The sequence below is a fragment of the Patagioenas fasciata genome, chromosome 17, assembly GCF_037038585.1.
Source record: "Patagioenas fasciata isolate bPatFas1 chromosome 17, bPatFas1.hap1, whole genome shotgun sequence".
NCBI classification, from domain to species: domain Eukaryota; kingdom Metazoa; phylum Chordata; class Aves; order Columbiformes; family Columbidae; genus Patagioenas; species Patagioenas fasciata.
The window spans coordinates 3,210,104-3,223,386 of NC_092536.1; the positions used below are offsets into that span (position 1 = coordinate 3,210,104).

Genomic DNA, 13,283 nt, shown 5'->3' on the forward strand with positions numbered 1-13,283 from the left:
TCTTTCACCAAAAAGATTTATTAATGACAGTTAATGGTCATTACCATTATAATTATTAATGATGATTAATGGTATTGATATACCCAGTAGCACCGGTGAAGTTGGGAATGCCAACTTAGCTGATGGTACCGGCGTAGCCAGTGGCACCCATGTAAATATGTAAAGGGTGAGTGTCAGGAGGATGGAGCCAGGCTCTTCTTGGTGACAACCAGTGACAGGGCAAGGAGCAATGGGTGCAAACTGGAACACAAAAGGTTCCACTTAAATATGAGAAGAAACTTCTTCTCGGTGAGGCGGACGGAGCCTGGCCCAGGCTGCCCAGGGAGGTTGTGGAGTCTCCTTCTCTGCAGACATTCAAACCCGCCTGGACACCTTCCTGTGGAACCTCAGCTGGGTGTTCCTGCTCCGGCGGGGGGATCGGACTGGACGAGCCTTCCAGGTCCCTTCCAACCCCTGACATTCTCCGATTCTTCGGAACCCGCGGGGCTCCCGCGCTCAAAGCTGCCGGCGCGGGCGGGCGCGGCCCCTTTAAGGCGCGCGGGCGGCGCGGCCCCGCCCCGCCCGGCCGCCGGGGCGGCTGTGGGGCGGCCTGAGGGACCGGCCGCCGCCTCCCGCCGCGCCGAGCCAGGGCAGGGCAGGGCAGGGCGCTGCTGGGCCAGCGCTGCGGCGGAGGGGCGGCCCGGCCCGGCCCCGCGGGCGGGCGGACGGACCCACCGGCAAACCGACGGGCGGACGGCGAGGCTTGCGGGGGAGCAGCCCCATGGCTCTGGATTTATAAACACGGCGCAGATGGCGGGGCCGGGCCCCCGCGCTGAGCGCTGCCCCGCCGGCCGCTGAGGAGGGAGCGGCGGCGATGGGGGGCGGCAGCTGCCGGCGGGATTAGGTAAGGCGGGGGCGGAGGGGCTGCCCGGAGCGGGCCCGGGGGCCGCTCGGCTGTCAGGCCGGCTGGGGGGCGCTCCCCGGCAGGTAGGGGTGCGGGCGGCCGCCGTTACGTAAAAATGAAAACGTGAAATGTGCGGCTGGAGCTGCTCGCCGGGGGAAAAACTTTTGGTTTTTTGTTTTGTTTTGTTTTTTTTTTCTGTAACCCTCAAGGGAAAGCGCTGCCCTGGGAGCTGCCGGATTTGGGGGGCTTAGGGGTGTCCCTGCGCTTTGCAAACTAACGGGGACACCCCCTCTTCGGGTGGGGGCACCCAAAGAGCCTTTTTTTTTAACCCTCCCCCTTTTTTTTTTCCATGCCTTCTTTCAGTTCTGCGTTATTTTTCTCCTCTCGCCCCACGCACGCTCTGGGAGCCGGGGGTTTCAGGCCGGCACCGCAGCATCCAGGGGGCTGCGCGGTCGGGGGTCCGGCCCCGGCTCAGCCCGGTGCCCGGCGCTGTGTCACCGGGGGAACCGCAGAGCTCGCTTGTTTGGCCATGGATGTGGAGTTTTAGTGGCAGGCGTGTAAATATTTATGGTGGGTAAACAGGGCCGGTGTCTGCAGGCAACAAGTGTACGTTTCTCTAAACCCCAGCTGCAGTGTCTGGACTGATTGCTTTTTTTTTCTTTGCTGTCGGTTCTTCTAATTTCCTGTTCCCTCTTCTCCCTCGGCCCTTCCTCCTGCTCTCTTGCCCTGACAATGCACAAAGAGCAGGCTGCAGTGGGTGCAGGCAGCTGCCTGCCATGTGGGCTGCTGCCAAAGCCACTGAAGCAGCAAAACCGCCTCGGCTCTGGCCCTCCTGGGGCTCCCGCTGCCCGGGGCAAAGGGGCTGCGGTGACCCCGTAAACCCACCCGCTGCTTTGAACCCCGTGGATGTCCCTGCCCGACGTGCCCGCAGCGCTTCTGCCCGCCCCGGAGGCCGGGTCTGCTCCGTGAACTTTGTGGTTTGGGTCAGCTGAAGAATTTGCCCGAGAGGACGGTGCTGCTGGAGGTGATCTGTGCAACGGGCATTTCCTAACGCTGCCCTTTTGGTTCACGGGCGTTTATGGCTTGAGCTCCTTCTGCGGCCTCTCCCCCGGTATTCGCATGAAGCAAAGGTTGGCGCTCTGAATTGCCTGGAAACGGCAGGGTTTTGCTGAATCTTGTGTTTTTAATCTGACTTTGGATGTGATGTTGTTCTGCTGGTACTGCTTGGCTGCGTGGGGCGAAAGGGCTTTTTTTTTCATTTAGTGTAGGGTTTTTATCAGCAAGGTTAAATTTTCGTTTGCCATGTGCTTTAGAGATATTACTGATTCATAAAGGGAGGGAACACAAGTTGGGACAACTGAGTATTTCCATCTCCTCTGAAAGTGGCAACAAAACTCCTGGAGGGCCTTAGTGAAGCCGAACTTTCCCAGATGGCTCTGGTGAAGTTGTGCTTGATTATTTTGTTGCTGACTCGTTGGGTGACTCTGGGACCTTGCTCCGTCTGCCGGCTCTGTGCAGAAGCGGTGCCTTGGGTGGGGAATATGGTCAGCAGGGCTTGCAGAGTGTTTTGAGGCTCAATCCCAGGATTCTGCGCGAGGGAATTTCTCCGTGTGACAATATTTTATAACTTCAATTGAGTAAGTTTCAGTGTGAGAGCGACTCTTGCAAAATGCCTTGGGTTTATTGAAAGCAAATGCACTCAAACCCCAGGTTGTTGTTGCCAAAAGGGAAAAAGTAGAAGCTATTTTTGGTGTGAGAGAGGAGGGGGGCACGCACATGTCTGGGGCAGGAAAACACTACTACTTTGTTCTTCTGGCTTCATGTGGGTGGTGGTTTCTGTTGTTTAGCCGTGTGTTTCTGCCAAGTTGCAAAACATACCTGGTTCTGAAAATGCTGCAGAGGTCAGGGCCGGCTCCATGGAGCCGGTACCGGGTCCGTATGGGAACGCCGCCCACGCCGGCATCTCCAGCGCTGCAGAAGTGGGTGGATGCTTCTGGCTTCACGCCTTTGAGCGCCAGGGAGCTGACTGGCGTTTTTTTTTCGCGACGGGATCTGGACTGAAACCATAAACTTGTTTCACGCAAGCCACCAAACAGCTGCTGCTTGGCAATACCTTTCACTTGCTAATGGCTGTGGTTGGATTTGAACCAAGTTGCCTCGAGTGGAGGTTGTGCCAGTCCCAGGAGCCAGGCTGTGCTAAATCCAAAGAGGGTTTGGTTCAGACTGTGTTCACATCTTGTAATTAGGAGGTCCAGTCTGGCAAAGGCGGTTTTGTTATGATTGGGGATGAAGGTGTGTGCATGCAGCTGTACTGACAGCTGTATGTGTTAAGAGAGCTACGCATCTCATCTCTGGCAGCTCTGGGCTGTGCTGGCTGGAATTGGGTCATAGGCCATATCTTCATCTTTTGTGACATGGCTATTAATTATTTGTCCCCTTGATGGCTCCTGGTGCCCCCCTGCTGCAGGTTCTGGTCATTAGTGGCCTCTGCTGAAATACAGCCCTGTTTGTGGTCAGGTCATCCTGGGAGAAACCTGCTTGAATTCAACCATAATTTACAGGCTTGATATATTGTCATCTTCACAGCTCGTTGGGGAGGAAGAAAGTTACGGTCTCTCTGGTTTCTAGATGAGTAGGTAGGAGCGGAGAATTAAATCAGTAAATTTTCAGAAGTGAGTTTTGGCCGGCTGATTTGAGCCATTATGAAGGGGCAGAGGTTTGAGAGGGCCTGTGTTTGGGGTGCAGTACTACCTATCCCTAACCTGATGCCTGGTGACCTGGTTCAGAACAAAGCATGTCTGAAAATCGAGGCTGGGGAGGTTACATCAAGTTCAATGTGTCGGAGCAAGTCTGCCGTGGAGCTGGTGAAGAGGAGTCTCTTTCCCCATGAGTGCTCCGCTCGTTCTGTGCAAGGGCTTGTTACTCCCAATGGCAAAATAGCTTTTCCTTCCTAGGTTTTATGCCTGTGAGCAGTGATCCCCAAATGCAGACCATGCATAGATGCAGTGGTACTTGAGGGTGGAAATCCGGGGCGATGTGTTGGTGAAAGGACTGTTATCTCTGTGCAGCTGGCTTTGTGCCACCTGTGGCTCGCTTGGGTCGTTGCTGAGAGATTTCAATGGAGAGCAGAGTCAGCTGTAATGGATCTAGAAACGAGGCACAGCAGCACCTGGTCATCTGTGATTAGTGACTGAAAGCTGTTAGAGCTGCTTAAGGATTTGGGCATCATGAGGTTATGGATTCTCATCTGGGATGCAGTGCCGTAGGCTCTTGAATGGCTTTGAAGGGCTCTTGCTGTGTATTGACATAGGAAAGACGCAGAGAATTGCTGGTTGTGGTTGGACTTGTGCTGGCACACAAGGTGTCAGGGTCTCCCGACCCAGGGAGGATGGGTTTTTGCATCACAGAGGAAAATGGAAATGTGTATCATTTAATGAGTGTGACTAGAACAGAGGCGGTTTGTAAGAAAGGACTGAAGATGGAAGCTGGAGGGCATGAAAGTGCCTGTAAGAGCCTGGTCAGAGGGAAGGATCTGGTGGGAAGGGGAGGACAGAAGAGCAGAAGGAAATGAGTGATCTGGCAGTTTTGGGAAGTGAACCCTGACCTGCCCACGAGGCAGCAGCGGGACTCTGCTGGGAATTGAGAAATCTGGGTTGCACCCCTGGTCCTGCTGCCCACCCCACTTGTCACTTCCCTTCTCAAGGCCACCAGTTCTCCCTGCCAACCCACAACTGGAGGCTCTCTGGGGTGTCAGCTGTCCCTTATAAAAGGTGAGGAGAGGGTGTTTCTTGTTCTCTGCTGCCTCTGCCATCTACACTTTTGAAAGTTCAGAAATGGGACATAGTTGTGGCTGGGCAGGCAAGAAGAGACACTGATTGTTGCAAATCCAGCTGCTAACAGTGTGTGCTTGGCTGTTGGTCCCACTTTGTATTGGAGATGTCCAGAGAGCAGCCCTGCCATCTGCGAGAGGTGACCAGTGCTGGCGCTAGAGGAGAAGTGGTAAAAAGGATGCTGGATTGTGGCTGTGATTGTCACCACACCGGTAGGGCTGGGGCACAGGGGGGACACAGAGTGGAGCGGTGGGCACGGCTATGTGCCTGCTGGGGGGCATGGATGATGCTGATAATGGTCAGTGCTCTCAAGCGCTTTATAGCTGCGGAGCGCTGAACAAACATTAATGAATGTAAAGGATAGCAGCTTTGTCTAGTTACAGAGAAGGGAAGTTAACTCCAAATTAACTTTATGATCCATGAAACTAAAGGTTATTTAAAAAAATAATAACATAAATGGAAGCACCGAAGTTTTCCAGGGTCGCTGAGTACGCTGCTTGTTGTTTAATGCCTTCCATTTTTTCACTCCCAGTTCGTGTTTTTGGCTCAGGAACAAATTACAAACGATATCAGCTTACGCTTGGATTTGAACCCACGTTACTCTTAGTCAGCTGAAATATTTCTCCTTATCGCCGCTCCCATAATGTTTGTTTTAGACCGGATAGCATCGTGGCTTTTCTGCTAGCTGTAGGGAAGAAGCCAGTCTTTGAAACAGCCCGGCACCTTGGGAAGAAATTATGTTGGAGCTGGTTTGGTTTCTGAATGAGGTACAGCTTCATTTTCCACCGAAGCTTTATGCAAGGCTGTATCCCAGAGCGGTTTGCAGCGTTAAAAACCCGGGAGGCAGCAGATGGATGAATTGCTGACGGATTTAAAACCGTATGACAATCATAAAGCATCCAGACGTGAGGCCAAGGCAGGAGGACGGTTGCAGGGGGAGGTGGAAGCAGAGAGGTCGAGGAAGTTATTCTGGGCAGATGTGCAGGCGGAGGCAGGCTCCAGGGGCTCAGCCTACAGGGGGAAGGGAAGGTCTTCAAGAGGAGGGATGTGGCGAGGTGCATGTTCCCATCAAAGGGCAGGGAGCCCTCCATGTCCTGGCCCGGTGGTGGGAGGAGGAGGAGGAGGATGAGGAGGAATGGGGCCAAGTCCAGCCTTGCAGCAGCGGTGAGGCTGGGAGGAGCGGGGCAGCCCTGGAAGGGGCAGTGTGGTGTGGCCAAAGTGTTTTCCTCCGGTGGAAAGTGGTCCGAGGGTGAGTGCCAGCACCCGGGGAGCCAGGGGACGGTGCGGTATTGTCTGTGGCAGTGGCAAGTTCGACCACGGCTCCCCAGTGCGTGTCGAGGGAGGGGGAGCCGGCAGGATTTCCTCTGCAGCGCTGGCTCCCGGCTTAATAATGAACCAAGCAGGCTAGGTTTATCCTTTCATTGTGGAAGAGAATTATTTACATAATACCACTCGACATAATCTTTATTTAGCATTGTTTCCCCAGCGCAGCACTGGATAAGGGTGGTGGTGCCCAGAAATGCAGTTTTGGCCCAAATATGTGGGAAGTTAACCCTTACCGTCTGGGTGTGCTTCTCCCTGCCCAGGCAAGGAACTGCCTGTAAACTTCAGAAATACTCCAGTGGTGGGACCATCTGTCATGTACTTTTTGGGACTTTTACATTTTCTAAACTCTGTTTTCTGCAGGCTCTGGGCTGGTGCTCTGTGCCGGTACCCGAATTCTTCTCACCAGCTTCCTTAGCATCACAGTTAAGGTTTGTCCTGTGCATGTTAGGGCAAGAGAGTGGTGTGTATTGTGCTCTTCTGTGTCTCCATGTTGAGGAAGGCAGAAGGAAAGAAATGTGTCAGCCTGTGGGTGGGAGATGACAGGATTTGGGAAGGTTCCTGGTGCACATCAACCCATCATCTGTGATCAGCCCCTGAGGACTCACTGTCTCTCAGGCAGGTTTCGCCCTCCCCAGGGCGTGTGTAATTGCGAGATTTGGAGGCTTAGGTGGTTGTATAAAGAGCTGGGGCCTGATTATTGTGGTGCACAACAGTGAGGGACTGAAGCCTGAGCTGGGGTTTTGGTGGCAGAGGGAACTGGTGAGTGGGATGGCAGGCAGAGCCCAGCTTGCAGAAAAGCTGCCTGAATCCGCAGCTCTGCAGAGGGGGTGGAAGGCGTCGTTCCTCTGCGCTGCGGGACCTGGGGGCTTCTGACAAGCTGTGGCAAACAATGGAAAGTTGGCTTTCTTCTGAAAAGATTTAGAGACACCTTATAAAATGACTCCAACAGCTACGTTTTTATAGGACCAGGTCTCAGCTGTGTGATACTCGATCACTTTGTAAATACCTCCGTCTTCAGCCCCTGCAAGCTGCTTGAACGCACCTCCAGCGCTGCAGCAGCGCTGGTTAGCACATGGTTTATTGGTGGCAGCACCTGGCTCATGTAGCAGAAGCACTTTGCAGCTCCCTGTAAGTGTTTACTGCCGAGCTCGCCTGATGTTGCAAGGAGCTGGTTTTGCGAAGGCTGAGAGTCCCCGGTGATTTACACTGGATTACTCGGGGGCGCACACGCGATCCGAGCTGGACGTTGGCATGTGATGGCCTCTCCCCTCAGCCTTGCTGGAGGGCCCTGCAGATCCTGTGTCAGTTTTGTGCTGGTGGTGTAGATGTTACCCAATCAAGCCTGAAACTTGCTGGAACAAAGGTAACATGTTAACACCCTCCTTGAAGTGATTACAGCTGGCTGGGTGAGTTTGCGTTGGATCGGCACTCAGACGTGTGACTGCAGCGTTCCCGATCCACTGCTCGAAGCCATAAAGCTTCATCTACTGACTCGTCAAGCCCTTGCTGTTACCGTCATGAGATTCAGGATATCATGTGGTATGTAAATCTTGGGTGTGTAACAGAATGGTGGTGTTTTCTATCAGAAGTTCCTCCAGTCGTTTGCCTGAGAATGTTTTTCCTGCATTAGGACCTTGAATTACTGTGTCCCCTTTCCTGTGGCACAAGAGTTTGTTCTGTTTGGCAAAGGGGGTGACTCCTCTTAGAAAGACTTCCTTGATCAAGCCTTTGTTTTTCTGCAGGTACCATGTCATATAATGCCATGAATAAACTTCTCAAGCTCTTATCTTGAAAGCAGTTACAGCTCTTTTTTTTCTTTGCTGCAGAGCTTCAAGCTCATGCCCAAGTCTCAGCTTCGTTTCTAGGTCACTGGTCTGCCCTTTCATTTCCCCCTCACACTGAAGCTGGCCGGCTTGTTTTGATTTGGTAATATGTGAGGTGGTGTCCACAGACAAAACCAGGCAGGCCAGTGAAATTCATGTTTCCCTGCAGCCTTGTTCCTGTTGTGTGTGTGAGTGAATAATAATTTCCAAATGCTCGACCAGAGGTGATGAAAAACTGTCAAAGAAATAAAATGCAACGAAGTCTGCATTACAGGAATCTGTTTTTTCCAGCGTTTTGAGAAAAAACTCTCTGAACTGGCAGTGGAAAAAACCTTCAATAACCTTATGTAAGGCTTTATGGTCTTAACTAAATGTCACTTATTTGGGAGGTGCAGCGTGTGCGGGGGCCTGGGGCTGATAGCGCTGCCGTTCTGCCTTTGCTCTGCAATTTTTGGGGTCCGAGCTGCTGTTGAGATGGTTTTACCCGATGTGGTGCGGGCAGAGCTGGGCTCTGGGCTTGTGGCTGGAGCTGCCAAGCATGACCGGCCAAGAGCAGAGGGTGAAAGGCGTCGCTGCAGCTCGAGGGGATGCGCAAGTGGGTGCAAAGAGCTGAAAATCCTATTGGGGAGCAACGTACGATGTCTGTTTCTTGCCCTGAGCGAGTACAAGTGCTTGTTTTTTACTCAGCTGCAAGACAATGGACGTTCAGAGGTTTTTATGCCACTCCGGTGTTGGGACCGTGAAGCAGTTGTCGTTGTCATCAGTAGATAAGTTGAACATCTTCATTTTTGGAGCAAAGGATGCTGCTGACAGCATGTATAGGAGGTGTCAGCCAACCCTTTTTTCTTTTTCCTCCCTATTTTTTAAGATTCGTTTGTAGGTTTTAGGCTTGGCTTTGTGTTGCTCCCTTGACAGGCCGACTGCTAAAAAATTTGTTGTGGTTTTGATTTTTGATGTCTGCATGTCTGAAGATGCCATGGTTAGAGATGCACGTAAAGAGCTGCTGTTGTTTCAGTCCAGAGCCCGGGCAGCTGCCAGCAGCGTTCCCCAGGGCTGTGTGCTGATGGACCGAGAAACACTGCAGGATTTTGGGTTTTCTCCAGCATTATGAAACAAAAGTAAAGAGAGATGTCTGTGCATACCATAAGGGTTATGTTTTTGCTCCAACTCTCTCGCTGTGGAAAGCTAAGGTTTGCATCTTCTCCGCTGAGACTGGTGTTCGTGAAGCCTGGGGCACTTCTACGAATGTCCTCAAATTCTGCCAGCAGAAAGCTGAGAAATGGGGAGTTTTGTTTGCCCAGCGGTGGAGGAGTCGTGCTGCTGAAGCAGACACAAGCATGCAAGCTCCCTGGTTGCCCCTGCCAAAAACCATGTGAGTTTTGCTGTCCGTTTCAGTGAGACGAGGACTTTAAGCTCCACCTGTGGCTTTATGTTTTTCTTTCTTGCATTTTGTTCAGTTGTGCTTTTTGAACGTCTGTGGATTTCTTCTTGGCAGGAGGCTTTACTCCCCACACAATGTGTTATTGTGTTTGTCTTGCTCTAGTTCCTTGTTTTATGCGGAAACACCTTGAACCTTTGCCTGAGTTGGAAGGCTGCGCGCAGCCAGAGCCCCGGCTGCAGGCGCGGGGCTGTTCCGGGAAGAACACGTCTGGGCACGAAGCTTCGGCCTCGAGTTACCCGGTTGCCGCTTCAGATGTTAGACGTGTTGGGCTAACGCAGGCACTCCCCTGCGTTTTGATCAGGCAGTCTACACGTACTTATTTTTGTTTTATGGAGCCTCATCCCCAGGGTAAAGTCGGCTGGAGTCAGAAGTGAGTGTTCACACTTGTCTTTGTGAACTTCTTGAGTGTTTTGCCAATTAATTCATAGGTAACCGAGGCCAGAACACCTACTGTAAAGGACGTGGCGAGGAATGCTGCTAACCTGGGGCTGGATCGTTTCTTCACTCATTCCAGTTTTGCATAAACTCGATAAAGGCGCCGGTGCTGTCGTGGCTCTTCGCCGTGCTGTACGGAGCCTCTCAGCGGGCAGAAGAAATGGCTGAATAAATACAGCAGCTTCGCCTTGCAGTCTTGCCAAGTCAATTTAGCGTGTACGTTGAGGAGGCAGAACAATTAGTTCTGGAGACAAATGGGTCTTCTCTGTGTTCTGTGCTCCCGTCACACAGCCGGCTCTGAGTGTTGCGATAAGCGTAATGGTGAAATCTGTATTAAGCAACCAATTAAGGCATCTGCAGAAGAAATGGGGGGGAAAGTAGCAGCTTAACATTAACCTGCTGAGGAAGGTGAAGTTCAATTGTATCTCGTAATGGGTTTGGTTCTGTCAAAAAAGGATGATTTCTTCAGCCTCTTTCACAGCACCTAGCTGGCTTCTTTCAGGCTGTATTTTTGGGATATGAGGGTATTGTCCAGTCACTTCTTGAACAATGCCCTCAGACACAGGGTGTGAATTTTGGGGTTGTCGTATGCGGGGACAGGAGCTGGATTCGATGATCCTTGTTGGGTCCCTTCCAACTCAGGACATTCTATGATTCTACCCTGGTTTCAGGTTGGCTGGCCCTTGGCTCCCCATCCGGTCGCGGCTCCGCAGGACTCTGGGTGAACAGAAAACACGAGGGGGAGAGTCCTTTTCTAAGAGAGTTTAAATCTGCTCTCCCACGGGAGCTTTGCTGAACTGCAGGTCGCTGTTTCTCTCCCACTTCTTTCCTAAATCTGCTCTTCTTTGCAGGGAGCAGCAGTGGTTTTTGCTGCTGTGCTCTGGCACACGGATGAACGTGTGTTGCAGTGTGAAGTTCGAAGTAACTGGCACGATGTTGATCATAATTGGGCGGAGTGTAGCTAATGATACTTAAAATATTTGTTAGTTTGGGGAAATGCTGTACCACACAGTGCTCTTTTTTCAGGCACTGGAATAGATTAGCAAGATTCAGCTGTATATGCGATGGTGTTTGGATACAGACAGCTTTCTGTCACTTCTTTGACAGGCAGGTTTTGAATTTTTAAGAGGAAACAGAACATGTTTTTGTTTCTTCTCCCACTCAAAACCAAAAAAAGCAAAAGCCAGGTGGGGGCAAATCTCTCATGCATTCTGTTTATTTCTGCGTGCAGATGCATCTTCTTGATGTGTCATTAACCTGGTTGCTCTCTGGTGCTATTTTTAGCAACTTTTATGATCTACGGACAAGAAGCTCTTCCAGTAAGTGTTTGTAAGCAGCCCAGCCTGCGCTGGGGGTGTTGGTGGAGGGATCCCCCTCCCTGCCCAGCCGGGGGGCCCGGAGGAGCTGGACGCGGGTCCCCATCCCCAGTCTCACACAGGGAAATCTGTGTAAATCATTACTCCTCAGTTCCTGTGACCATGGTAACCGACTTGGTTACATCAAACTTGACTAATTAACCTAATGGAGAGTGGTTTCCAGGCTGAGTCTCTCCCCTCGGATTTCAGAGCAGAACTTGTTTTGTCTGATCCACCAGCCAGCTCTGGCTTTCTCAGGGGGGTTTCTCGAGCAGGTTTCTTTCCCGGGTCAGTATGAGCTGGGGGGGGGATGTGTCAGAACTGGACTGACATTCAGGTGCTTCTGTTGCTCTGCGTTCCCCTCTCGTTTTATAATCTCTCAGATTCCCAGGGGAAGAAGGTCCCAAGCTCAGACAGGAGAAACCTGCTCTGATTTCCTCCTTGGGCTGCGTAAGGTGAAAGCGAACGCTTTTCTGCATCTTTTCCGTACTGCACTGCAGGATCTCTGCCACCCTGAATTTGCTGTTTAAAATCCACTCAAATCCTGAGGCTTGAAACGAAACAGCGCATCCTGGGGATGTCTGTGCTGTCCTCATCTCAGTGTCCTGGTTAAGGCATCTCTACTTTGCACTGTTTCTCCTGGGTTTAATTATTGTCTCGGTGATTGGGGCTGCAGACTGCGGCAGGGACTGGGGAGTTCAGCCTCAATTAAAAGCCGTCCTGTGCCAGGCGGAGAGCGGCAGCCAGCGCTGCTTTCTCAAGTGTCTCCAGCAGCCCCTCCGAACACCATGTGATGGGTTCAGCCGAGAAATCCGAGCAGGCAGAAAGCAGCAGTTTCTGGGATAAACCTTGTGAGTGCTTCTCAAAATAGCCTGAAAGCAAGGGTTTGCTTTCCACAACCGCTCCTGCTCCTTGAGACTGGTCAGAATTTCAGATGAATTACTAAATAGTCCTAACCTCAAAAAGCATGAGTTGTGTGGGTGGTGGGTTGTTTGTTTTTTTCTTTTTTGATGCTGCTTCTGGTGTGTTTGAACTTAAAGGATTTGCATTTTCATGTGGTTTTAGCCTTAATTGTAAGTACTGGGACCTCCCTTTCTTGCAGTTCCAACTTTTTACATTTTTCAGCGAAGCTGAATTCGCTGCGCAGTTGGTGACCTCAGGTTTGACCCTTTGAAACCTCTTGGGCAGCCCGGCAAACAAATGTGCCGTGAGAGGAGCGTGTGAGAGCAGCCTGGCCCATTACACTGGTCAGTCATTGACCGGGACTCTTGTTTTTCTTCCTTTGAAGATCTGCTTAATCATTGGCATCGCAACCCCCACTGCGCTGGGCACCTGGAGGGGTTTGCTCGTCGCTCCCCGTGACGTCCCGGGTGACATGGGACATGGCGGTGGGGCTTTAGAGAGACCAGTGCTGTAATCAGGTTTTACTGGGAAGAGATTGTCATTGATATCCCTGGGATTTGGCGTCTATATAAATACACGAGCCGAGCTCTAAGTGTGTAGGTTCATGTCAGTTCATTTGCCTGGGAGGAGGGTAGGAAGCATCTTATGATTCTGGTCCTTCTGTGTCATTTCTATTTGCAATATAAAACGTAGATGCTGGTGAAGTGGGACTTGCCGAGGGTAATTACCTGTAAATATCAGTGCAGCTGGATGGAGGAGGCTCCTTCGGATATGACTGATTTAAAACCTTGCTGGGGATAAAAAGGTGGTGCTATCACACTGATGGGAACTGGATGCCACACGGGTGACTGAAAGTTTGTGAAGCAGCTCTGAGATCTCGTGGTTGTGAGTCGGTTTTCCACCCTTACTGTAATACCTCTGGGTGACACTGGGTGTTGAGGATGTGCTGTGGAATTCAGTTCTGCAGCTGAGTTCGCATGGGAGAGATGAGAATCACTTCTTTTTGTTGGGGAAAGAAGTCTGTATGAAATGCTTGTGATGCTTTCAGCTTGTGGTTTGGAAAACAGGGGAAAATTGGTAGTGAGGGCTGAACAGCATGTGGAGAGACGTGAGGTCCTGGCTTTCTGTGGGCCTTATTTCATGAACTTTCTTGTCCTTCGTGTGTTTGCTGATGTGTGGGTGGAACTGAATTGTGTTGGGAAAAATGAGGTTTGAATTGATATCTTGCTTGCTCTCAGTTGCTTGGCTAAGGGTGATTTTTGAGGGAGGTTTCCAGGGACATCCCTG

At 51.5% G+C, this 13,283-nt stretch overlaps 1 protein-coding gene across 16 annotated transcripts in view; it reads left to right on the forward strand.

Moving 5' to 3' along the window:
• The first annotated feature begins 648 nt into the window (after nucleotides 1-648).
• Nucleotides 649-13,283, forward strand: part of NCOR2 (nuclear receptor corepressor 2) — a 213,762-nt gene continuing 201,127 nt past the window's right edge. For 11 of the 16 annotated variants that reach the window (XM_065851619.2, XM_065851629.2, XM_065851630.2 and 8 more), the window contains exon 1: nucleotides 650-883. The gene's annotated coding sequence lies outside the window, so the exon portion shown is untranslated. Of the gene's footprint in view, nucleotides 884-13,283 lie in introns of all 16 variants that reach the window. The other 5 variants (XM_071816031.1, XM_071816038.1, XM_071816039.1 and 2 more) reach the window with 1 other exon arrangement.